Below are 27270 nucleotides of genomic sequence, written 5' to 3' on the forward strand. Positions count from 1 at the left end.
TCGCGGAGAGTGTAGGTGTCAACAGCGGGTCGCCTGCTGACTGTCAACAGCCTGCCCGATGCTAGGCACCTGAAAGCTGCTAGATGCTTTGCCTTGCTGCTTTCAGGTGCCTAGGGGGAACGTTTGGTGTGTAGACTTGATTAGAAAAAAAATCTTTTGCAAAATTGCGCCCTTTGAAACAGAGCTTCTTCACTATCTGCAGTGTATCAGCATTTTGTAAATGGATGATTTGCAAGACAAAACTGTACATTGGTGGGCAACCTCCCGCACCAGTCGCCCCGGTCGTCCCGCGTTGGGGGGGGGGCTGTCAGGCAGCGGGGTGTTGGGTCTCTGGGCAGTGGGGAGGGAGGCTGTCAGGCGTGGGGAGTTGGGTCGCTGGCTGATTGTCATCAGCCCTTTCCCTGCTAGGCATCTGAAAGCTGCTAGCCAGTTTCAGGCTACTGCTTTTAGATGCCTAGGGTGAGTGCTCGGAAGCGGAGAATATACCTCCCCGAGGTGGGTTGAGTAAGTACACCTCTGGGACGGGTTCTCCGCTTTCAGGTGGCATCCCGACAGCCACATTTGGGTATTTTAGGTGGCTTTACATTTGGGTATATGGCCACCTGAAAGGGGCTAACGATGGGGTTAGTGGGTGTGGCTTGTGATCATGTGATTGCTGCAGCTCTCAATCATCTGAAGTTTATGGTATGTGGCTCTTATGTTAAGCAGGTTTGGCCACCCCTACTATAGATGATCCATCAACTGCAGGAGAAGACTGAATGGCTTATTAACTCTAGATATCCAAAAGTTGCACACTTGAATTTTATCACATCCTTATTTGCTTCACAATAGCTACATCTCGTCTCTGCTCTGTTAGTTTTCTATGAAATCCACTCTCATTCCACAACATTTCAGTATATATGTCCCGAATCAATCTAAACTCTCAAAATACTTCAGTCCTGCTAAAGGTATCGTACAGGATAGTCATTGATGTAGCTGCAGATGGCTGAACTAGGACACTGCCCTAAGGAACTTCTGGAGTCTATCCTGCAATTAGAATTATTAATCTCCATCAACATAGTTGCATCCTCACTTGTGTTGGTCCTGATTTCTTATCTTATTGCTGTTGACTTGAATTTCACTGGGGCCACAGAATGTCAGATGCTGCTTTGATGTCAAAGCAACCCACTCTCATCTTGATTTTAGAATTCAGATTTTGTTTGATCCATGGATCTATAATGTTGAGTGATCCTGAGGAGTAAAATTGATGAGAACGAGCTCCTTGTAACACTCTCTGATACCTTCCTTCTCTGAGTGAAGATTGGCACTAGACTGATGTGGCAGTAATTGGATGGATTCAATTTTTTCTGCTTCTTGAACATTTAAAACCTCTCCTTCGATGTACTATGTATGGCCAGTGATATTCTCAACGAAATGAGAATCTACATATTTCATGATCTAATGCTTCTTGTTTTTAAGCTTGTCATGAGTGACCTATTCAGGCTGGATATCATGTAGTAACTACCATCTTTCTCCATTTAATTTTGGTCCACATTTACTAATTAACGACTGTACATCTTTCTTCCAACCCATTAAATACAGAAAAATACTGCACATGCTGAAAAAATGAAATAAAAATAGAAAATGTTGGAATTATTCAGCAACTGAAGCAGCATCAATGAAAGGAGAAATAAATGTTTCTGGTCTCAGAATGGTTTAAAATGTACTGATGGTTTCAGACCTGAAGTGCTAACACTGATCTTCTTTCTTTCTTTCTTTCTTTTTCAATCTTTTTATTATTATTATTATTTATAAACACATACAGTTCAAAGAGATATAAAAAAAAATACATAGTAAGTAATGAATTAATACAGAGATAGTAAACAATAATATTACAGAATAAAAATATATCATTAAAAAAAATTTTTTTGACTGATCTTCTTTCTGCAGGTGCTCTTTGACCTGCTGACAGTTTCCAGGCATCCTGTTTTTTTTTAAATTTCAGTTGCTTTGCTACCTATCTCTTTGCATTTGAAGGTGTCTTTGAGAATGCTTTTGCAAGTCTTAATTGATCCCCTGCCTCTTCATTTTTTAAACAGTTGTGTTAAATGAGAACATCTATAGAAAGCTATTTTCTTGGGTTAAACTGTGAGAATCAAACTTGAACTGATATTTAATAACTTAGGATATTATGCAGTTATTTTTTTTGGCAAATAATACCAATTTTAGCAAATGTTACTAAATTATAAATTTGAATAGAGCACTACAGTTATTATGTTCCTTTAGGAACAAATACATGAAATTAAAGTTAAATTATCTTTCCTTTTAACCAATTTCCTTGGTTAAAATTGAAGGTTATAAATAATTAAAGTTCCCTGTCGCCATTTGAGTCTCTGTAATTATGCTGTGCTAATAATTACAGCTTCATGACATTTATTTCAGTGGTTCTATTTTGCCATTGGTGAAAATTGGGTCAACATTTGACAGTGTTTTAAGAGACTGCATCATTCACTACTGCAGAGACCAGTAGAATTTGAGTGAATATAAACAGGAAACTCTACAGATCTGTGATTGAGTGAAATGCAAAAAAGTGCTTGAGAACTTCAGCAGATCACTCAGTGTCTATAGGAAGCAAAGGTTTGGGGTATGAGCAAAAAGCAGGCAGTTGCCTGAATAAAAGGTGTGGAGGGAGGAGGGAAGGGGCAGGGAGAGGAGCTCAGGCCAACAGGCAAGAGGTCATGGGTGGAAGGGCAGAAGAGAACAAAAGCTGGGAAATGATAGCTCTCTGAATGGAGGGGGAACGGAGTGGGGAGCTGGAGGAAATGAGATGGGGAGAGAGAGGAAAAAAAGCACAGAAAAACTCTGCGTTGATGTTGATTCTATATGGTTGAAGAGTGCCCAGATAGAATATAAGGTGTTGTTCCTCCAATTTGCGGATGGCCTTCATTTGGCAGTGCATGGAGACAGCAGCTACGGCAGAATGTAGGATGTGAGAAATCTGGCGCAGCACAATTGTCCGTGATGACTGCACCTGCAAAAGGTGGATCGAGCTGCAGTTCCTTGGAGACAGTTAGGGAACTGGATGAACTAATCAAGAGGAAGAAGAAAGCATACATTCGATTTGGGAAGCAGGAACTAGGAAAGGCTCATTAGAGGTATATGGTAGCCAGGAAGGAGGTTAAGAAAAGACTTAGGAGAGGGCGAAGGGGGCATGAGAAGGCCTTGGCAAGTAGGGTTAAGGAGAACCTCAAGGCATTCTATGCATATGTGAAAAACAGAAGGATGATGAGAATGAAGGTGCGGCCACTAAAGAATAAAGGAGGCAACATGTGCCTGGAGGAAGATGAGGTTGGGGAGATCCTAAATGAATACTTTGTGTCAGTATTCATAAGAGAAAAAGACCTTGATCATAGTGAGGTTGGAATAGAACAGGCTTGTGTGCTGGATGATGTTGACATTAAGGAAGAAGATATTTTGGATCTTCTTTAAAAAAAAACATTAAAATTGATAAGACCCTGGGACTGGACGCGATATACCCCAGGTTGCCGTGGGAAGTGAGAGAAGAGATAGCTGGGGCAGTGGCTCTGATCTTTGAGTCTTTGGCCACAGGGGAGGTGCTGGAGGATTGGAGAACGGCAAATGTGGTCCCCTTGTTTAAAAAAAGGTAATATGGAGAATCCTGGGAATTACAGAGCAGGGAGTCTTGTGTCAGTGGTGTGCATACTATTGGGGAGGATTTGTAAGGATATGATTTATGAGCATTTGGAGGAGTACAGTCTACTCTGGCGTGTGTGGTAGGGCTAGGGGAGGATTGGGAGTACAGTCTACTCTAGCGTGTGTGGTAGGGCTAGGGGAGGATTGGGAGTACAGTCTACTCTAGCGTGTGTGGTAGGGCTAGGGGAGGATTGGGAGTACAGTCTACTCTAGCGTGTGTGGTAGGGCTAGGGGAGGATTGGGAGTACAGTCTACTCTAGCGTGTGTGGTAGGGCTAGGGGAGGATTGGGAGTACAGTCTACTCTAGCGTGTGTGGTAGGGCTAGGGGAGGATTGGGAGTACAGTCTACTCTAGCGTGTGTGGTAGGGCTAGGGGAGGATTGGGAGTACAGTCTACTCTAGCGTGTGTGGTAGGGCTAGGGGAGGATTGGGAGTACAGTCTACTCTAGCGTGTGTGGTAGGGCTAGGGGAGGATTGGGAGTACAGTCTACTCTAGCGTGTGTGGTAGGGCTAGGGGAGGATTGGGAGTACAGTCTACTCTAGCGTGTGTGGTAGGGCTAGGGGAGGATTGGGAGTCAGGACTTGGGCATCGCGGGCTTGCTGACCAGGGAGACAAGAGCCTGCTGACTCACCAGTGAGTCTTCCACCAGCCCGGGAAGCTTCCCCAGGGATCAGCGGCAGCAGTGGGGGTGTGTGGTCATCTCGGTGATCAGCGGCAGTTTTCCAACCAGAATTTTTTTTTGGTGAGAATTAAACATCATTTTAATACTTAAAACGCTTTCCATTGTTGTTTAAGCGTTGATACAAGTGATGTCCTGTTGCTACTGGGCTGTTTTTAAATTAAAAAAACACCAATTCTCTGAGGAAAAAAAAGTTTATCAGACATAGGCCCAGTCCTGACTATTTCAGATCTTCAGAGTTATACTGTATACGTTATTGGTGGTAGTCATAATTTTAACACATGGTGAATGAATGAAAAATGTCAAAGTAAAGGCTTCGACACAATTTTCTTTAGTACGAAACATTAACAAACTTTCTACTGATCTATTTTGTGATTTGAAGATTTCCATCAATAATTCTGATTATCCTAATATCATAATATCTCAAGAAAATGGCAAGACAGCACTGATTTCTCTGTTTTTCTGTGTTATTTCATAGAAAATTCTTGCCAATGCTTTTCTAAAATGTAACATCAGGAAAAGTATATTACTCTAAGGTGACATGTCATCCGAACTTAACCGTGTGTGAAATGTTGGATGCCAATTCTTGAATCTTTCTACTCCATGCTGAAATAAAGCAAACATGTTCACTTTTATTCAGTGTTGTCACTCATTAATTCAGAATCAAACTGTGACTTGTTTATGTGATCTCAGTGGTATGAGATACTCTCTCTTATCCACAACTTTTTGCAAGTGCTCTAGGAACTTGAAATGTAACAAATGACGGCAGAAGATTTCCTGGAATTTTACTGTCATAGATGTGGGCAAAAATTTCATTAGGCATCATGCAAATTTGCAAAAGAAATTGTAGTGTAGATCCATGTTTGTTTCAAGCAAGATGCTTGTCACTTGATATACAGAGAACCATCTATATTTACATTCAATCAAAGGTGTGTGTGTTTTTTTAGTATCGTGTGTCAGTTGGATCAATAGTGTTGGAAACTTTTGGAAGGTTGTGACTTGTGCAGTAGAATGGTTAATTTAAAATTAATTAGTAGCATTAAACTTCAGTTGACAATCAATTTGTGAAAAGGTCTGGAACAGATTAAATAACAAAAGATAAATGGGTCTTTTCCCATTTATTTCCTCATAAACTTAAGATGTATTTTGGGTGCTGTTCAAAACTACATCAGTTCTGTGGCAAATAAAATTGTTATGGGGTCACAGCAGTATACAACAGGAATTGTTTACCCTCTGGCATTCAACAAATAAATTCTCATCATATCACTGCTAAATGAAGTGCCCAGCACATTTGTTGAATGGATGGTGCTGTCACTGTTCGCATGGTCCTAATCTTAAACACAGTTTAATTTTGTATCTGATTTGAAGTACGACAAAATGATGCAAGCAAAGTTAAGATGGCAAGCAATGGGTCTCACTGAAGTTGCTGATTTGCTCTTGAATAGAGTTGCTGCTTTATTATTCCACAATGATGAACATTTTTTTTATTTTCAATCAAACATTTTAAGCATTCAAATATGGCTGAACATGCACGCCAGCCTTCCCTTTAATTGCACTGCAGTGTAGATCATTTTGTACAATTTTTATAGCTGACAATTTTAAGAAACATGCAAATTTTTATCAATTACATCCTGCAATTTTATAATTCATTTTTTTGACAGCATAGATTTATTTGATTCTGCTGTAACTCCAATGAAGATTTCTAGACAATGGGAATGATATTGATAATGTTGTTGAATGTTCTCAGGGCATTAGTTTAGATTTTTATGTAGTAAACGATTGCTCTCTTCAATCTGCAGCATCTATATTTATGAAATAACCTAATGGGTAATCATGTGGCAGGTTGGATTCTAGTCATAATATCGAGCCACATTCTTTTTACAGTGCACAGATTGAAGAGAAAAAATGATTTTCCCAGTGGTCTTAAAGTGATAACAGAGGAATTCAATTGCATGGACTTGAAATATGATTATAGCATGAGCAGCATTTGGTTCTAGTGTGGGGGTGGGGGGGGGGGTGGTGGTGGGCTGGAAGGGAAAAGTCTCCAGAAAATGAATATCCATACAATTGAAGGATAATTTCAAACTTGATTTAACCTTTCTAAGAAAAAAAAAGAGTTGAAAGGATAGGGGTTCAGTGAGCAGAAAATGATCAAATGGCAAGTTGTTGTGATCTAGAATCCACCACCTGAATGAATATTGAAAGAACAATTTCCAAATTGAAATTGGATGTGTACTTAAAAGAGAAGTATGAAGAGGGTGGTGGGGCAAGACACAGTGAACAGGATTAATCAGGCAGCTCTTTCAAACAGCCAGTGGAAGGACAGAGGCAAATTATTTCCAATGCTATTAACTTGTGATTCTGTACTGGTGAAGGAGAAAGCAATGTTCAGTGCCACTTTGAGCCTTGTGCCAGCAAGAATATACTGAATAATTTTGGACAAAATGGTTGTAAGGTTTAATCATCTCTTTTTTTATTTAAGGAACAACTGCTGGAGATTAATGTAAACAAATCTTAGTTAAGATCTTGCATGTTATATTTTTGTTTAGAATTTTATCCCCCCGTGTTACATTTTAAAATTGCCTTTGTCTGAAGGTTTAATTCTGTGAATTGTTCATTGAACTCAGTGTACGGGCTCCAATGACAATTGACAGGAGACAATTATTGCCACTGAGTTAATGAACATGTAGGGAAAACTGGTAGAAAACAATTATGTTAACATAAAATATAAGAATTATGATTTTTTTTTGAACGAATGGCATAGAAAGATTGAGGTTTTCTGAGATGGATTTGGAATTTATCCTGCTGTTTTTGAACTCCAAATAGTTGAGATTTTTGATGTTCTCGGGACAGTAGTACTATATCTGAAGCTAGTTTAGTGTGACCATTTAGATATGTGAAGAAGCAATTGGTAGAAGATAAGATAAGGAAGTCAGGGGAGCATGACTCATCGCGAGCTCACTTGTGGAGAGGGTCGAGAACTTTAAATTCCTGGGTTTCAACGTCTCCGAAAATCTGTCCAGCAGCCTCAATGTTGATGCAATCACAAAGAAAGCCGGACAGTGGCTATACTTTGTGAGGTGTCTGTGGAGGTTCAGTATGTCGCTGAAAACTCTTGAAAACTTCTACAGGTGTACCATGGAGAGTATTCTGACTGGTTGCATCACTGCCTACTATGGAGGTGCCATCTCTCAGGACAAGAATAAACTGCAGAGGGTTGTTAACTCAGCCTGTGACATCACTGACACCAGACTTCACTCTATCAAGGACATCTAAATGAGATGTTGTCTTAAAAAAGCAGCCTCTCCTCAAAGACCCCCATCACCCAAGCCACGCTTTCTTCACTCTGCAAACATTGGGGGGTAAAAAGGTACAGGAGCCTAAAGATGAGCACTCAGTGGCACAAGGACAGCTTCTTCCCTGCTGCCATCAGATTCCTGAATAGTCAATGAACCAAAGATGCAGCCTTACTTTTTGTGCACTATTATTTTTTAAAAAATTATAGTAATGTTGTGAGATTGTTATTCTTCTACAAAACACTGAATTTCATGACAATAAATTCTGAGACAATCTATTTGAAAAGAAATTTAATATCTGGATTAACAGAAATTGAGAAAAAATTCTGGTTTGTGTAAAACATTCTGGATTAAAAACTAGGGGAGCAATTTATACTGATGGTAATAAGAAATCCTGCATGCAAGATGTGTCGCTATTTGTTGTGAAAGGAGTATTAGGTTCAGTGGGTTCACAGAGAGAAGTGTCTGGAAACAAGGGTTACAATCACATGTAACTTTTATTAATACATGCACAATTTATAGAAGAGTATAGGAAAATCATAACGGGAATAAAACATGTAGACAATTTATAGAAAAGTGTGGGAAATGAACATGGGAGAATCTTAAATGATACACAATTACTAATTCACATAAACGACGATACAGACATTAACTCACTATAAGCAGTGGTTCTACACTCACTTCCAGACCCCTGATGAATGGGAGTACGGCTCAACTACACTCTAAAAGCAGGGGTTCTACACATGTTCCCAGACCCCTGATCAATGGGAACATACATGGGCCTACTGCAAGTATTGATCTATTGCAATACTACAGCCCACCTTACCCACTCTCCTTCCAAGTGATGTCCACAGTAGTGACCTGGCATGGAGCGGTGTCCAGGGTTCAGACCACAAGGCAGCTAGCGAGAATGTATTGTGCTCTCTTGTTAAATGCAGGGCTAATCTGTGTCCTGCCAATAAGGATGCTAAGAGATTTGAATTAACCAATGGCAAGGTGTGCAATAATTTGTAACCGGAGCCCAACCTTGACTGACAGTTGATGTGACTTCCAAATAAGTTTCAGTTGGGGAGGAATCGTGACCACCTGCTATACGGGCAGAGAGGCCATGCCTCCTCCAGAGACAACACTATTCAAACACTTCATTTTTGTACATATGCCATTAATTTGCTTTTAAATTGGATTGGTATATAATTATTCCAGATTCAATTTTGCATCTTTGAAAGAGTACAGTTGTCTGCGATTCATCCTTCAGCTGCTCAATGGAATGTGACAAACAGAGTGCTCCCATTGTTACCCAATCAATTCAAATGGATTTTGTAAACCTGATCAGGGAGTCAATTTTGCATATTTACTCTGCGTGCGTGCGTGCGTGCGTGCGTGCGTGCGTGCGTGCGTGCGTGCGTGCGTGCGTGCGTGCGTGCGTGCGTGCGTGCGTGCGTGCGTGCGTGCGTGCGTGCGTGCGTGCGTGCGTGCGTGCGTGCGTGCGTGCGTGCGTGCGTGCGTGCGTGCGACTAAAATTTGGCAGGTGTCTTTTCTCTATTCAGACATACAATTATCCACTAATAAGATGTACATAATAATTGATGAGATATCAGAGGGTGAAATACTGCACTTGAACAAGGAGTCATCTATTTGCTGGATGGAAACAAAGTTTAAAAAAAAGAAATGGCAGACAGTAAACACCAACTTACATATTGAAGGCCTTTGGAAATATTGTTCACACACAAGCCCCACATTTACTATGCAGCTCATCAAAACTTTATTTCTTCATAGAATTCAATAAGCTTGACAAAACATGACCTTTTTAAGGAATCTATGTTGACTTATTTATTATTATCTTTCCTGGCTCGAGATATTTAGTTTCCTGATCTTTTTGCAAGGTTTTGAATATTTTTCCTATTATATGATAGCTCAGCTAAATTAATGCTCCAATGTTCAGTTCTGATATGAGGTCAACCACCTGAAAAGTCCGTTCTGTTTCTTTTCTTCAGATGCTGGCTGACGTTAAGTATTTCCAACATTGTCTCTTTCTTTCCATTGCATCCATTTTCTATGGCAGTTGATATTGGAAGTACTAACTCAGTAACTCATTTGTAAAAGGACTGATGAACCTTGACAATGAAAAAGCAACCCTTCTTCCTGAAGCAAACTCTACTCCTATATCAGAATTAGTAGAGAGAGAAGACGTGAGGGTTGGTGCTTGAGTGGGGTGTACCTTTTGGATTACAACTTGTTGATCACTCATCCATGTTCCTTTGTCATGTTTCAAGATGATAGGAAACATCTTAATGTTACTGTTCCTCTCTGCACATCCCAAGCCATTGTTTGCTTCCTGCATGTCACTTTGCCATCTTCTATCATTGTACACATTATTGTCTTTATTGTTTAATTGCTCCCGCCATCCACCCTGGCACTCTGATATTCTCTTTTCCTCATTATGAACTTATTTCATCTGTAATTCCATCTAATACTAAGAGCCATTGCTGTTACTAACCTGTTTTTTTTTTTGCGATTGAATTGGAAATGCTGTATCATTAATATGAAAGCAAAATACTCTAGATTTTAAAAATCTGACATAAAAATATAAATGAACTTCTCCGACAACAACAGTGAAGGGGTTATGGCTTTTGATCAACTTGACCCTGTGAGCAGTTATGCTCCATTTGATTCCCTTTGTTCTGAGAAAAGGAGTGTGATGGAATTGTGTTATTATTAATCTTTAGAAAAATTGTATATATTTCTTAGAAAAGACTGTGTGGGCAGACAGGGTCACAGACACATAATTCTTCGAGATGGTAGGTTTTTTGGAGTCGAAGTGTCTGGTAAAGAGGGCAATAAAACCAGAAGTGATTGTTCATTGAAATGACTAGGACAATGGGGTGTGCTCAAGGAGAGACATCTGGGTAAACGAGAGACTCTGCTTGTTTCCCCATGTTTTTAGAAGGGAAACTCAGAAGCATTTGTTCAAACAAGCTGACCTTTGCTTTAGTGATCTGTGTACACAAAGCCATTGGTTTGTGACTTCAACAGATAATTCGGAACCATATCAACTCATACTTTTGGACCAGAAATGATGATCAAAGCAAATAATGTGATTAAAGACATTTTAAAAAGCTGCATGTTAGTATTGCACCGAAACATCTGAAGTCAGAAATGCAGTAACATTCTGTGAGGAAAGAACTCCTTGTCAAGGGAAGAACTCAGAATTGCAGTGGCTTCAGAAAAGATGGCTACTTTGCCACTTCTCTTGGTCAAGAGAGAGAGTGGTGTTGCAGTGGCATTTTAAATAGCCACTTGTGACTGTCCCAATTCTGGGTAAAAGAAAGATCATTCTTGTTTCTGGATCATATAGAAATGACAATAAAGTGACTCTGACTGACAACCATTGTACCTGTGTTTGTGAAAGCATCGTGTGAATCACAGATACTGAAACCTCCATGCAAGAGGGGGAAATCATTCATATGAAGAAACAATTCTCTGGGGAAAATAAAACTCTACAAGAATTTTGAGAAGTCTGATAATCAGTCTCACATCTACTCCATAATTACTTCTGAGCAACAATTTAAAGAATCTAAGTTTCAACACAAAATTGACAACTTTATATTTTTTTTAACAATCATGCCTAAACTATAATGGTTTTGGGACCTCTCCCTCTCCCCTCCCATATAGCGGGGTTAAGTTAGAAGTATTGTGTTATTAATAGTTGTTAATAAAAATTGTTGTTTTGAAGATACCATTGTCTTGGTGAATTTCTATTGCTGCTGGTCTAGGTTGTAAGAATGCAATACCTTGTATATTCTAATGCTGCCTCAAAACATTTTATACCTAATAAAGTTCTTTTAAAATTCAATCAATGACATAATGTAGGATATAAACAAAAAATGGTTGAAGCACTTGGCAGATTAGACAGCATCTTTGCAAAGAGAAACAAAGTTAATGTGTCAGGTATTGGGTGGTTCTTCAGACTTGGGAAGGGTTTAAGTTTATTTTGTTACAAATTACTTTGTACAGTGAGAAGGGTTCTTCCATGTAAGGTCAAGAGGTTATCTTTAACTTGATGCTGCGTATAGAGCACAATGTGAAGAATGCCAGATTACAATGAAAAGGAAGATCAAGTAGCACTAAGCAAGGGCAACCTGAGCGGATTGTTATGGGGATCATTCAGGAATAGGGAAGAAATTATTCTTAAGCCTATTGATGGGTGCTTTCATTATCTTAAGCCTTGAACTAATGTGAGGAGGGTGAAGAGGGGAAAAAAAATGGTGGTCCTGCCAGAGCTGCTGCAATGGCAGCACTGCCGGTGGTGGGGACCATTGGGGACCAGGAAGAGGAGACACAGTGCTCCTCTGCAGGCTTCAACCACCCAATCCAAATTTTGACTGTTCCTCAAAGGCCTGCAATGTCTTGTTAAAGGAGCCGACAGTGGTTTATTTTAAAATCCTGCGCCTGCAGGGACTGGGCCCAAGGTGGTGGGGCCTATGTTTGGCAGCTGCCTTTAGGGGTTGCAGACCCTGGGGGAGCAGAAGACCAGGGCAGGGCACCAGCAGAAGGAGAGACCATTTCCCCCATTGAAGAAAACATGTATGGCAGGTTGTTGGCGGCTCAAGGCGAGGAACCCCCATCAGCTATGGGCTGCTGGCGACTGTGATCAATGGACTCACTCAGGCTGGAGACTGGCTTGAGACTGGCTGAAGGGGGTACAAGATAATGCAATGGGAATGTAAGAGACCTCCTGATTGTGTTGGAGGTTCGGATCTGCAGCTCGGTTTGCCAGTGATTTGGACTGAAATCTGTGTGGCTATGGAGGCTGGGGAATGTTGGGGGGGGGCTTTGTTCTGCTTTTCTTTCTTTCACCGTAAATAAAAGGCGTCAGGCAATTTCAAATTTATTGTCAGAGTACATACATGATATCACATCCAACCCTGAGATTCCATTTTCCTGTGAGCATGGCAGAATTACCACTAATTGGTAGTGTAAAAAAATAAACTGTACACAGTGTAAAAAATGTAGGCAAATAACAGTAAATAGATAACAAATGTGAACAAACTGACAAATCGACAATTTCTGTTGATGGCGAATCTGTTTGCTTTATGACAGACTAAAACAAATTTTGTGTAACATTACACCTGTTGTTTTACATGACAATCAAGAAATCTTGAGTCTTGAACCTTGAATGGAGAGTCCTTCAGTATCTTGGCTGCCTTTCCGAGGCAACAATAGATATCCATAGAGAGGAAAGAGTTTGTGTTATGTTCTGAGCTTCATTCCCTACCTTCTGTTAGTTTCTTCCAGACTCGAGCAGAGCAGTTCTCACACCACAATGTGAAGCATACAGCAAGTATGCTTTCAATGGTTCATCTGTAGAACCTGTTGAGGGACAGGGAGATCATGCCGAAAATAAAAGTATTGGTACGCTTCTTCGATTGTTTCATCCACGTACTTATCCCAGGTGATTGGAGATACTTATTCCTGAGAACTTGAAGCTATCTACTCGTAGTACTGCAGCATCATTCACGTGAATATGAGTATGGGCTCTGCTCCCTCCTCTGAAGTCGATGAGCATCTCCTTCATCTCGTTGACATTGGGAGAGAGGTGCCACTGGACTTTCTGGCTCATCATTCTTTGATGCCAGGCCCACTATTCTGGTAACTTGGAGTTGGAATGGTATTTAGTTGTATAGTTGTTGATGCAAAGAGACTCTCTAGTAGGGGGAAAAAAGTTGCAGAATCTTTAGTTTAGCACTTTTGCTATTTAAAACCAACATTTTCTCTTTCTTGACCGATGAATGATCTCTGGTACGAAAGTGTAACTGTTTCTCTTTTACAATGCTATTAAACTTGATGAGTATTTCCATAAATTATTCTGTTTTTTTTTTAAAACAGATTTCTAGCCTCTACATTTTTTTTTCACTTGTTTTTCATTTATATAGGGAATGAAGTAAGCAATTTGCACGAAGCAAGGGCCCATGTAAAACAATGTAATAAGAGCAGGCAATCTCATTTGCCAGATGGTCAACACTATCATAACATCAGAATGCCTTGAATCCCTTTGTATAAAACACATCTATCTTAGTTAATGTTTCCAGCAGAAACACTTTGGTAATAATCACTTTGGCCAAAGAGTTTGAAATTCTTGGACAGGCATGCTAAGTTGGCCAAGCTTCCTTAGTACGGAGGATTTCAGAATTTAAAAAAAGAATAATTGCTTAGTCTGCTTCCCTGAGGTGGAGGCGTTGATTACAAGAGTTTATCTTCATTAATGACACCTTCCCCTTTCCACTTTTCCAGGCAACAATTCTGCCCTTTAGTTTCCACTCTCTTCCCACAGTGTGGGACACAAAGCAGCAAAAACTGTGACTTACTTTTTACCACTTTTATTATGGTGTATTTTAATTATCCTCGTGATGTCTGCTCAGTATTGAGGAAACCAAATGCTTTATGAATAATCTATGCAAGTGGGAGCCCAAATTCACGCTGCTTATTATTTTAATTATTTTACATTTTGATCTCTTAGTCCTTGAACTGGTACATTGTTCTAAAGAATCTGGGCATTTGCTTGAGCAAATTCCTTACTTTGAATTCCACAATTTTATGTCGTGCTTTGGTGACTTGTATTAACCAGAGGTGTACAATCCACTGACCATTCAGGGGATCACAGATGGAGATGTGAGCCTTTCATTCCTGGGAGTCACTATCGCCAGGGGTGCAGTTCTAATTTTATAGGTGCCAGAGCTCACCAAAAACGATGAAATATCCCAAGTAAATCACAAAATTCTGTAGACACGGTGGTTGAAGTCTTCTTCTTTGGCTTGGCTTCGCGGACGAAGATTTATGGAGGGGGTAAAAAGTCCACGTCAGCTGCAGGCTCGTTTGTGGCTGACCAGTCCGATGCGGGACAGGCAGACACGATTGCAGCGGTTGCAAGGGAAAATTGGTTGGTTGGGGTTGGGTGTTGGGTTTTTCCTCCTTTGCCTTTTGTCAGTGAGGTGGGCTCTGCGGTCTTCTTCAAAGGAGGCTGCTGCCCGCCAAACTGTGAGGCGCCAAGATGCACGGTTTGAGGCGTTATCAGCCCACTGGCGGTGGTCAATGTGGCAGGCACCAAGAGATTTCTTTAGGCAGTCCTTGTACCTTTTCTTTGGTGCACCTCTGTCACGGTGGCCAGTGGAGAGCTCGCCATATAATACGATCTTGGGAAGGCGATGGTCCTCCATTCTGGAGACGTGACCCATCCAGCGCAGCTGGATCTTCAGCAGCGTGGACTCGTTGCTGTCGACCTCTGCCATCTCGAGTACCTCGACGTTAGGATGGAGCGGAGACAACGCTGGTGGAAGCGTTCTAGGAGCCGTAGGTGGTGCCGGTAGAGGACCCATGATTCGGAGCCGAACAGGAGTGTGGGTATGACAACGGCTCTGTATACGCTTATCTTTGTGAGGTTTTTCAGTTGGTTGTTTTTCCAGACTCTTTTGTGTAGTCTTCCAAAGGCGCTATTTGCCTTGGCGAGTCTGTTGTCTATCTCATTGTCGATCCTTGCATCTGATGAAATGGTGCAGCTGAGATAGGTAAACTGGTTGACCGTTTTGAGTTTTGTGTGCCCGATGGAGATGTGGGGGGGGCTGGTAGTCATGGTGGGGAGCTGGCTGATGGAGGACCTCAGTTTTCTTCAGGCTGACTTCCAGGCCAAACATTTTGGCAGTTTCCGCAAAGCAGGACGTCAAGCGCTGAAGAGCTGGCTCTGAATGGGCAACTAAAGCGGTTGAAGTAAAAATACACAAAATGCTGGGGAAGCTCAGCAGGTCAAGCAGTGTCCTTTATATAACAAAGGTAAAAATACATGGCCGTCAAGCCATGAGAAAATGCTGGCAAGCGTTTGAAAAAAAGAGTGGGGGAGCGTGATAGGTGGAGGAAAGAGGGAGGGGACAGCAGCATTGAGGAGGAGGAGGGATGACTGAGTGGATGGAGGAACTGGAAAGCAGGAAATGGGCGAGGGAAAAGAAAAGACAAGCAGGTTTAGTGGGAAGCAGTAACGTCATTAGGCCCTTTCAAACTGTCACGTGAAATGGTGTAACTGAGCCATTTGCATGGTTAGCGATCCAGTTACATAGCGATTTGAAAGGGTCCAATCTGGTCAACCCATTCAGAACCCAACTGGGTCTCTGATCTACCTCCGAGGTGGCCAGGGAACCCAGTAAAACTTACCTTGGCATCCACATCCGGGGGTTTGGAAGGAGAAATGGCTGACCTGCTTACTCTGGAGATGTCAGTGCTTGCGTCACAGGGAGACTCCTGGCTGAGGTGCCGCTGCTGCGATCGGCGAGTGGGTTTGATCATTGGGAGAGTGGTTACTGCCATGATCAGGGGAGAGTGGGGGTTTACAATTGGGGGAGGGGGGAGAGAGAGAGGTTACTGCAGCGGAGGGGGGCGGGAAGAGAGGTCACTGCCATGGGGATTGGGGGGAGGGAAGAGGTCACTGTTGGGTGGGGGAGAGGTTCCAACAGTGTGGGGGATTATGGGTAAGGAAGACAGCCATTGCTCCCGCACTCTCACATTGAGCCATCACCACGAACTAGAGGGGCCTGTGGGGGAAACAACCATTTCCTCCCCCCCCCGCCCCGTTCTCAGCAGCAGTACATTGCTGGGAGGGGTGCGGTAGAAGGGGAGGGTGACTGATGTGGGGGTGAAGGGTGTAGCAATTCATGGTGAGGGTGGCAACTGACTGGGGGGGAGGTACTGATGTCACGCACTCAATGGAAGTATCAGCCGTGTCACTCACTGTGTCATCACAGGGGTGGGATCCCCGTTAAATCAGCAGGTTGGAGATTTAAAAGGTAGGTCCGCCTGTGATTTGAAATGTGCATCCTGCACCCGCAACCAAGTAATCAGGTCCCAGGACGGCTACCTGGGTGCTGCAGTTTGAAAGGGTCAAATGTTTATTCCATCTGGCTGGAGGGTACCCTGACAGAAAATAAGGTGTTGTACCTCCAATTTGCGGGTGGTCAGGGTGGGATAGTACACAAGGCCATGGACAGACATCAAATTACATTTGATTATGGTAATTAGTGGTATTCTCCCCCACCTCCACCAGCTGCCACCCCCTCTCCCCATCCTCACACCAATGCCTTCTCTGTAAAATCCTCTGTATTGAAATCTAATAGAGGGACATTAGAGTAACCATGGGGGGAGATTGGATACCAATGTATCTACACATAATAGCGCCTATGGCAGGGGTGGCCAATGCGTCAAAATAAACAGCATCAAGGAGGTCTTGTGAGACCTGGCCTTGGTGGCTCCTATGTTGTATTTGGTGTTGCATAATTGAGAGTGAACTCTAGGACAAGAAAGGAGGACAAGTGTACCGGTTGTGGAACAAACTAGTTCCTTATATGTCCAGAATAACACTTAGTGAGGGGGGGGGGGGGGTGGAAATTACGCCACTGCCTCCGCTGTTATAGAAACATAGAAAATAGGAGCAGGAGTAGGTCATTCGGCCCTTGAAGCCTGCTCCGCCATTCAATGAGATCATGGCTGATCTTAAAGTTCAGTATCCCATCCCCGCCTTCTCTCCGTAACCCCTAATTCCCTTATACTGAAGAAATATATCTAATTCCCTCTTAAATATATTCAATGAACCTGCCTCTACTGTTCTCTGTGGCAATGAATTTCACAGATTCACCACCCTCTGGGTAAAGAATTTCCTCCTCATCTCGGTTCTAAATGGTTTGCCTATTATCCTCGAACCATGGCCCAGGGTTCTGGACTCTCCCACCATCGGAAACATCCCTTCCGCATCCATCTGTCCAGTCCTGCCAGAATTTTATATGTCTCTATGAGATCCCCTCTCAATCTTCTAAACTGCAGTGAGTACAATCCCAATTTGCGCAATCTTTCCTCATAAGTCATTCCTGCCATTCCAGGTATCAGCCTGGTGAATCGCCTCTGCACTCCCTCCATTGCAAGAACATCCTTCCTCAGATAAGGCGACCAAAACTGCACACAATACTCCAGGTGTGGTCTCACCAAGGCCCTGTACAGCTGCAGTAAGGTATCCTTGTTCCTATACTCAAACCCTCTTGATATGAAGGCCAACATACCATTTGCCTTTTTAACCGCCTGCTGTACCTGCATGCTCGCCTTCAGTGACTGATGCACAAGAACCCCTAGGTCTCTCTGCACTTCCCTATCTCTCAATCTATTGCCATTCAAATAGTAGTCTGCCCTCCGGTTTATATTACCAAAGTGGATAACCTCACATTTATCCACACTGTAATGCATTTGCCATGTATCTGCCCAGTCCCTCAATTTATCCAAATCACACTGGAGCTTCCTGACCCCCTCTTCCGTGCACACAACCCCTCCTAGCTTTGTGTCATCTGCAAATTTGGAGATATTACATCCAATCCCCTCATCTAGATCATTAATGTAAATTGTGAACAGCTGGGGTCCCAGTACAGATCCCTGTGGCACCCCACTGGTCACCGCCTGCCACTCAGAAAATGAGCCGTCTATACCAACTCTCTGTCTTCTATCTGCCAGCCAGTTCTCAATCCACATCAATACCTTGCCCCCAATCCCATGAGCCTTGATTTTGCATGCCAGTCATTTACGTGGGACCTTATCGAAGGCCTTTTGGAAGTCCAGGTACACCACATCCACTGGCTCTCCCCCATCTATTTTACCTGTCACCATCTCAAAGAATTCCAATAGATTTGCCAAGCACGATTTACCTTTTGTAAATCCATGTTGACTCTGTCCGATCCCTTCTCTGCTAGTCATATGGTCCGCTATTACATCCTTAATAATGGATTCCATCATTTTGCCCACTACAGATATAAGGCTCACCGGCCTATAATTCCCCACTTTTTCTCTAACCCCCTTTTTAAATAGTGGGGTAACATTAGCTACCCTCCAATCCATGGGTACTGATCCTGAGTCTATCGAGTTCTGGAAAATAATTCTTAAAGCATCTGCTATCTGAATGTCCACTTCCTTAAGTACCCTACGATGTAGATTATCAGACCCTTGGGATTTATCGGCCTTCAATCCATTCAATTTCCCCAAGACCATGTCCTTAGAGATACTGATTTCTTTCAGCTCCTCCCTTGCATTAGTCTCTATGTTTCCCAAAATCCTTTGGTCGTTATTTGTATCCTCTCTTGTGAAAACAGAACTAAAGTAAGAATTTAATTAGTCTGCCATTTCCTTATTCCCCATTATATATTCCCCTGATTCCTACTGCAAAGGACCTACTCTAGATTTCACCAATCTTTTCCTCTTGACATATCTATAAAAGCTTTTGCAGTTGGTTTTTATGTTTGCCACAAGCTTACTTTCGTAATTTATTTTTGCCCTCTTGATTAATCCCTTTGTCCTCCTTTGCTGCATCTTGAACTGTTCCCAGTCTTCGGATTTGGTACTTTTTTTGGTCAATTAATATGCTCTCTCTTTAGACCTAATGCTGTCTCTAATTTCCCTTGTTATCCACGGTTGAGTCACCTTTTTTGGTTTATTTCTATGCCAAACCAGTATAAACGATTTCTGAAATTCTTCCATTAGATCTTTGAATGCTTTCCATTGTCTATCCACCGTCAACCCCCCATAAGCACCACCCAATCAATCTTACTCAATTCCCGTCTCATACCATCATAATTCCCTTTATTTAAATTCAGGACCTTCGTCTCGGTTTTAATTTCTTCACTCTCCATGTCGAGTGAGAATTCGATCATATTGTGATCGCTCCTACCCAAAGGGCCTCGAACAACAAGATTGCTGATTAGCCCCTTTTCATTACATAATACCCAGTCTAAAATGGCCTGCTCCCGAGTTGGTTCCTCAACATATTGGTCTAGATAACCGTCCCGTAAACATTCAAGGAATTCCTCCTCCTCAGTATTTTTACTAATTTGGCTAGTCCAATCTATATATAAATTAAAGTCTCCCATGATGACAGATGTTTCCTTATTGGACGCTTCTCTAATTTCTCTTTTTATGCCTTCCCTCACCTCTACATTACTATTAGGAGGCCTATATACCACCCCCACTAACGTTTTCCGCCCTTGCTATTCCTCAGTTCTGCCCATATAGATTCCGCATCTTCCGAGTTAATATCCTTCCTGCCAATTGTGTCGGTCCCTTCTCTCACCATCAAAGCTACCCCACCCCCTTTTCTTTCTTGCCCATCCCTCCTAAATATTGTATACCCCGGGATGTTAAGTTCCCAGGCCTGCCCACCTTGTCCACTTTAAATTCCTCACTAGTTAAAATTCCCTGCTTGTTTACTTAATCTTTTGCTTAAACAGCAGGTGCTTTTCAGTAGCAGGTTTTATATTGATATGCACTTTGAAAACTGACGGACTAAATTGGATAAGTTGCTGATATTCAACTGTGTACAACTATTTACAATGGTGCAATAAAACCAAACATTAATTAACATTTGCAAAAGTCACATCACTCCAGCAACTGGAGGCAGGAGGAGTTCGAAGGTGGTTGTAATGACTCGTATGGCTCATCTGAGTGTTGCTTGGCCATTTTGCTGTGGTGCCTGAAAGAAATACTGGTTATGGGGTTGATGTGTTGTACTTTTGTAGGGGAATTTGTTGCAGTGCAGCAGGAGCTTGATGCTGTCGAGCAGAGGATAACATTAGAATAATCATCTCCCTCCTGAGTGAGGCCTGGTTCGGCATTTCCTGTTAAAGTCTTTAAACATTTGTTCCAACCCTATCATCTCCCCTCTCTGGGTATGTCTTATCAGCCTTGCATGCTGCCATCTCTGCCTCCTGTGCCTCTCTCTTCACAGGCTCTGTGTACCTCCTGTTGAAGACACTCCCTCTCCACATCATTACGGTCCCATTGGCAGTAACAGCTCCCTTATTTCCTGTGTCACCACCTGTGCCTTGGTAGGTCTCTGTCCATTTTTAGGTGTGTGGTTCCCTGGAAAACAATGGAGCACAAGCTACATTAGCAAGTCACTCTTTACGAGCAGACACACTGACAAAAATTGTTCATCACGAGAAGAAATAAGTTTTGGTTGCTCAGGAGGCACAGGTTCTGTATTGCTGGCCTCATTTTCTATGCTGTTTGTATTCCTGCCATCAGGGTTGGTGCTGAAGGAGGGAGACGCAGGTGGAACAATTTTAGGGGATGGTGGATCCTCCATGTTGCTCCAAAGAACAACTGGGCATGCTCAGTGGCTTGTGCCCCAGATGGCCTATCACTGTTCAAAATACAGCCAGTCAAAATGCCCCTGCCATTCCTTCCATTGTGGTCATTTACCAGGTGGTACTTCTTATGCGGGCATTTCAGTTTACTAATGACTTGAGACTTGCCCTAAGCAAAGTCCCTGTCTCTCATTTTTTGAGCTACCCTATCTAATGTCGGTGCATCCCTCACCTTGCCCATTATGTCGCTATTTATTTTGTTCTCTGAATGGATGCCAAAGAGCTTGCAGATTTTGGAATCACTCCAGTTGGCAGACATGTGCTTGTTGGATGCTGTGAGCTGACTGTTGGTTTCAAATGTTCAAATTTCACACTGAAACGTCATGCATGTTACGTGTCATCAAAATGTCATATTACTTACTGAGTTGGTCCCAGAATGCCAGAAGCACCTTTTACACTGCAGACGTTCTGGGAATTTTACTAGGCCTGTTGCTGGGAGAAAAGCCACGTCTGGAATAAGACCACCCCACCCCCATTCTGTCTCGGTGCTTTTCACACATCAGGTGTTCTGGGGAAAAAGGAGCAAATATCCTGGAATGAAAGGACAGTGTAAAAAAGCATAAATGTGTTTTTTTTTTCCATGTGCTTGGAAGCTTCTGAATATAATTACTTGAATAGATTTTTAAAAACAAAAGTGTTTGCTCATTCAATTTGATGGCACAGCAGCCAAAAGTGAATAATTTCTTTTGCAATCGAATACAAGGATGAAATGCTATTTATTAATAAATCTGCCGAGCATAGTGAGCTTGGGATACAATAATAATGAGTTGAGAGGTTTTTTTTCCCCTGAAAGGCACATTTTTAATTTATAGGGGAGAAGTTACATTTCAGTTATTTGATGAAGTCTTGTACTTTAAAGAAACTTATAATGAAGCCCCTTATCCACGAATTTAATAAAATCAGAAAGTACAGTATATGTTAAAAAAAAATCAGAGGTCCTTTTCTTGATTGGGTGATATTAAGGAGATTGATACATGAGGTGTGAATGTTAACCTTTAACTTTGCCAAATAATTAAATAGAAAGAGTTATAATATTATTATTCAGAGATGATGGAATTTGGTGATGACTGGCAGTGTGTTTCTGCGCATGAAGTAAATATTCCTTTGCGGTTATTAATGTTTAATTATAAGAATAATACTGAGCTAATAGAAATGGCTCTGGGTGACGGTTTCTTCATGGTAGATGTAGCAATGCAATTTACCCCTCTGTCACACTGAAGGAGATGTAATAACAGCCCATATTTGTAACATATATTGTAATAAGAAACTGGAATTAGATAAAAATCTTAAGTCTTTTCTTATCAGTGATTATCTGGCATTGCAGGTTGTTTGCTCCAATTGCAATAATCTGTATAACAATGTGCAAATGAATGAAAAAGGAAACGTAGGAATGCAAAATAACTGCTGTAACAGCCTTATAGATGTGAACATATTTTAAGGGATATGGACATTCAGATCTTTTTTTTGTTGTGTTATGCAATGTGTCAGCATAATTTGCAGTCCAGTTTTGTGAGTTCCAAGTGAAAACACAAAGCTGCAGAAACTCAGCAGGTCAAGCAGTGTCCTTTATTCAGCAAAGGTAAAAATAAATAACGGATGTTTCGGGCTAGAGCTCTTCATCAAGGTTCATACCTTGATGAAGGCCTCAAGCCCGAAACATTGTTATGTATTTTTATCTTTGCAATTAAAGGACACTGCTTATCCTGTTGAGTTTCTCAGCTTTGTTTTTTACTTCAACCACACTGTCCGCAGATTTTCATGTTTTACTTTGTGAATTCCAAGGTAGTTGATGGGAGGTATATGGGACCCAGAGGCTGTGCTATAGGTGGGTGTGTGTGTACGTTTGGAAGCGGTGCATTCTTTCTACCATTTATATTGATTGGATGGCTTTGTGTACCTGATGAATGGATCAAAGTATCTCGGTATCATCCCAAATGTTCCTTTTTCAAATTGATTGAGCACCAATGATAGATTTTCAAACTGGTAAAGATATGCAGCAAGGAACAGGCCTTTCGGCCTACATGATACCAAATTGAACTAATTCCCTTCCCTGGGACATAATCTATGTCTCTCCGTTGTTTTCATTTTCCACATGGAGTGATAGGTGCTGTAGCAGGCTGCCAGGATAGTGGTCAAAGCTTATACAACAGCGACGTTCAAGAAGCTATCAGATAAATGCATGGATATGGAAGAAATAGAGGGGTGTGGATCATGTGAAGACAGAAGAGATTTAATTTAATTTGGCATTGTGTTTGGCACAGACATTGTTGCTTTTGGAGTCCATGACTGAAAAATGTGGCTTCCTGGTGAGTTGGACATTTATAGCATCATTTCCAATTTGTCTCTGGAGTCATTAACTGAAAAGATAAATACAAACTCTTTAATTCTGTCTTTACAAAGCCATATGGTACTTTTTCATTTGATATTAAAGTTGATCCTTTGAGGTGCATTTTATGAGATGAAGGAAACTTTTGTGTTCAGATTTGTTGTGAGGAAGGTGTTAATCCAAAAATAGTACAGCACACAATTCAAGAGGATAGGATTGCTGAGGAACTACCTTGTATGAGATGCAGAAGGTGACCTGATGAGGAATAGAATGTAAAAAAATATATTTTTGTGATTTGATGAGCATTAAAAGATATATTACAAGTGGAACTTTATGCACTAATTAAAGCTAATTTCAAGATGGATCAAGATGATATGATTAACAAGTAAGTTAATATTTTCAATTGCCCTTGGTATGGTGTCCATTATTTATTAGTAAATTAAAGCTTGAAGTCATTCATGCTTTAAGATTTTCAATTATTAGAAGTAACTCACTTACCATAAAATTGGATTTGTGTTCAAAGAGCATGAAAGATTATAACCCAGAGAGCCCACTAAAATATTTGGACAGTAAACGTAATCATTGTGTTGTACGTTCGGCACAAAATGCTGTTGCTTTGCAGGGTCATATTTAGGCCCATTGAAATAAGCAAATTCCTTTAACAAAGCTTTCTTTTGTAGTTTTGTTTGATAATAGAGCACCACCCAATCCGATCCATGATCTTCATTCTTTATTCTGACCCACCATATCCACTAATTCGGCAACAATGGTGGTATTGAGTTGGAGCTGAACTTAGTGATTCGGTCGTGTGTGTACAGCAAGTAGAGCTGGGGACTAAGCACGCAACCTTGGGGGTGCCCCTGTATTCATGGTCAGCATGGAGGAGGTGATGTTGCTGGTTCACACTAATTGTGCCGATGAGGAAGTTGAGGATCCAGTTGCAGAGTCCCGGAACCTTTATTTTGATCATGGCTTTTGCTCGTACAGTGACCCTTTTTATGGGAAATTGATGCCAGGCTCAAAAATGTTAATGGAGTCGATAAAATAGAGTTTGCAGCATGTGGGTGTTTTATAGCAGATGCTTTCCCTCTAATATAAGAACAGGTTGCTTCAGAAGACCTATAATTACCTACCTATGTCACCTCCTCCAGCAGTAGTGGGAGCCAGTTACCTCTTGGTGTTTGCAGGTAGTTGTTGTTGTATTAGAAGCACCGGCAGTGTAGTTTCTCTTCCCATTCCTGCAGAAATGGCAAAGTACATCCCCTTGTTTTTTTTTGGTGATTTGGAGTATCTTGGTGAATTCATTTGCAAACCCTGTTGGTTGCAAGAACTTTATCAGCACATCTCTACTTATCACTCCACTGCCCTAAATTTTTTATGTTGTTTGTCAAACATACAGAATGGCAGAAATTCTTTTCATCTAAATGTTGGAAAATTGAATCCATTGCCTTGTGGCCCTGTCACAAGCTCTATTCTCTAACCAGTGATTGTACTGGCAACAAATGTAAGCCTGAACCATCAATCTTAGAGTCACATGTGATTCCAAAATAAAGTAATGAATGTATACTGATCACCAAGTTGATCTTCTTGCATCGATAAAGCCTTCCTGCTGCTGAAATCCTCAACGTGTCTAAACAAATTCTTATTCAAAGCCTTTCATTTTCAAAGCTATATAAACTTGCTTGCGTTGTAACTTACACTGTTCCCTACCTGCCTGCACCTCAATCTTGACATTCTCATCCATGTTTACAAACTCTTCAGGAGCCGATCTGCCCCAATGTCTACGCCTAAGGTGTTTCCACACTTAAGCAAAGCCTAGTTATTACATCATTCATTATTGGTAACTGTCCTTCAATTATCCCTTTTTTTTTCTTCTCTCTTGACTCCTTGGGTGACTTGGCATCTGCAGATGTCTTGTGCAGTATACAAAAGTGTTGGAGAAACTTGGCAGGTCATATGCAGCATCCATGGAAACTAAAAGGCAGTTTCAGCATGACCCCTTCTTCAGAAGACTTGAAAATCAGACAGACACCTGGATAAAATAATGGGAGGGCGTGGGGGGGGAGAGAGCAAGGGGGAGACTGAGAAGTGATGGAACGAAAGTAGAGAGCTAAGAAAGGAGAAGGAAGGGAAGGGGGTGGTCAAATTCAAATTCCTTTACTATTGTTGGTCATGAAATTAATTGTCCTTTCCGTATCTTGGGAGCAATGATTCAGCATATTGGCACCAATCTGTCACCGAGCATACTGCTGTCAACTAGTTTAAGCCACCCTCTGTCCCAAGCAAGGAAATAGATTTTCTTCTCTTCAGCATTGCACAGCGAAATTTGGTTTTTGCATTAATTACCTCCAATGTTTAAACTTTCAAAACCTCTAAATTACTTTCCCTGACCTGGACTGATGAGGGTAATGGTTGATTCAGAACAAATCAACCTCTCACCTTCCTAACTTGAAATATATTGCTGATCCATCCTCATCTCAGGATTAAAATGCTGGAATTCCTCGCTCAACAACACTGAGAAATTTAATTCTGAGGAATTGCTTCTTGGAAGGTTAAACCAGGTGGTAGGACCCTGAAGAGTACTGTAGAGCAGAGATCTAGGGTTACAGATATATAGATCCATGAAATTAGCAATTGGGAGACAGGCAGATGAAAATGGTGTGCAGAGGATAACATTAGAATAATCATCTCCCTCCTGAGTGAGGCCTGGTTCGGCATTTCCTGTTAAAGTCTTTAAACATTTGTTTTGACTTGACTTCATTAGTCAGGGCACTGAGTACAGGAGCTGGGACATGTTGCCACTGTACAAAACATTGCTAATCCTATGCAAGTATGAGGTGCACCTCTAGTTACCCAGCAATAGAAAAAATGTCATTAAGCTGGAAAAGGCACTGAAAAGTTTTGTGAGACTCATGGGCTTGAATTATAAGGAGAGGCTGGATAGGTTGGGACTTTTCTCCTTGGAATGCAGGAGGATGAGAGGGGACCTTGGAGATGCATAAAATCATGAGGATTGTAGATAAGGTAAATAGTCATTGTCTTTTTCCTCGTACATGGATAGCCGAGGACTGGAGAGTTATTGAAAGGGTGCAGGTCAGTGGGATTAGCAGAATGATGTTTCAGCACAGACTAGAAGGGCCAAATGGCTTGTTTTCTGGGCTGTGGTGCTCAACTGTCCTATGGAATTGGAAGAATGAAAACTAGAGGCCATAAATTTAAGATGAGAGGTAAGAAAATTTAAGGGGACTAGAGGGCCACCTTTTTTACAGACAGGAGAGTAGGTGTGAGGAACAAGCAATTAGAAGAAGTGGTGAATGAAGCAACAATCTTAAGGTTTAAAAAACATTTAAACATGGACGTGAAAGATTTAAAGGGATGCAGTCAACTGCAGCAGATGGGACTAGCTTAGGGTGACATCTTGGTCGGTGTGGACAAGTTGGGTGGATAGGCCTGTTTCCCTGCTATAAAAGTCTATGACTATGGGACATAACCAATACAAACCACAGCCGTTCAAGGGGTGAGCTCTCCATCATTTTCACGTGTCATTAAACAGTATCCCTGTTATAAATGAAAAATAGTAATATAATCTTACTGTTTAAAACTTTCAATTAATCTTCAAATAATGTTGGTTAAGTATTGTCTTTTCCAGTTTTCCCCCAGTAGGTGAGTTACAAAATCAATTGCACTAGTAAAGCTGGTAATACACTTCATGATGATTAAGGTCCTTGACCTGTTTCATCACTTAATGGAGCTGATGTGATTAGGTAGTAGTGGGGGCACCTCTTGAATATTCCAGCCAATTACCCCTCAGTAGTCCTTTGAATTTTTTTTGGCTTATCTGTTTCTTTGCGAATACTTATCTTTTTAACTATTTAGCTACAGCTAATTCATAACATGAAAAATTAATATGAAGTTTTATTGTTGTACATTCAAAGGAGAGCTGTCGAAATGAGGCTAACTTTGAGGAAAATACAGGTACCACAATTAGACAATGAGACTTTCTTGTGTCTAATTGCAGTCTTCATTTCGTATATTGTTTGCATATATTGTTGGATTATCATT

General features: G+C 41.4%; 1 protein-coding gene across 4 annotated transcripts in view; it reads left to right on the plus strand.

Annotated features, from left to right (window-relative positions):
• The window catches only part of suclg2 (succinate-CoA ligase GDP-forming subunit beta), a 403858-nt gene that overhangs the window by 15569 nt on the left and 361019 nt on the right, over positions 1–27270 (plus strand). The window lies entirely within an intron of this gene.

Source organism: Narcine bancroftii, chromosome 5, assembly GCF_036971445.1.
Source record: "Narcine bancroftii isolate sNarBan1 chromosome 5, sNarBan1.hap1, whole genome shotgun sequence".
Taxonomy (NCBI): Eukaryota; Metazoa; Chordata; class Chondrichthyes; order Torpediniformes; family Narcinidae; genus Narcine; species Narcine bancroftii.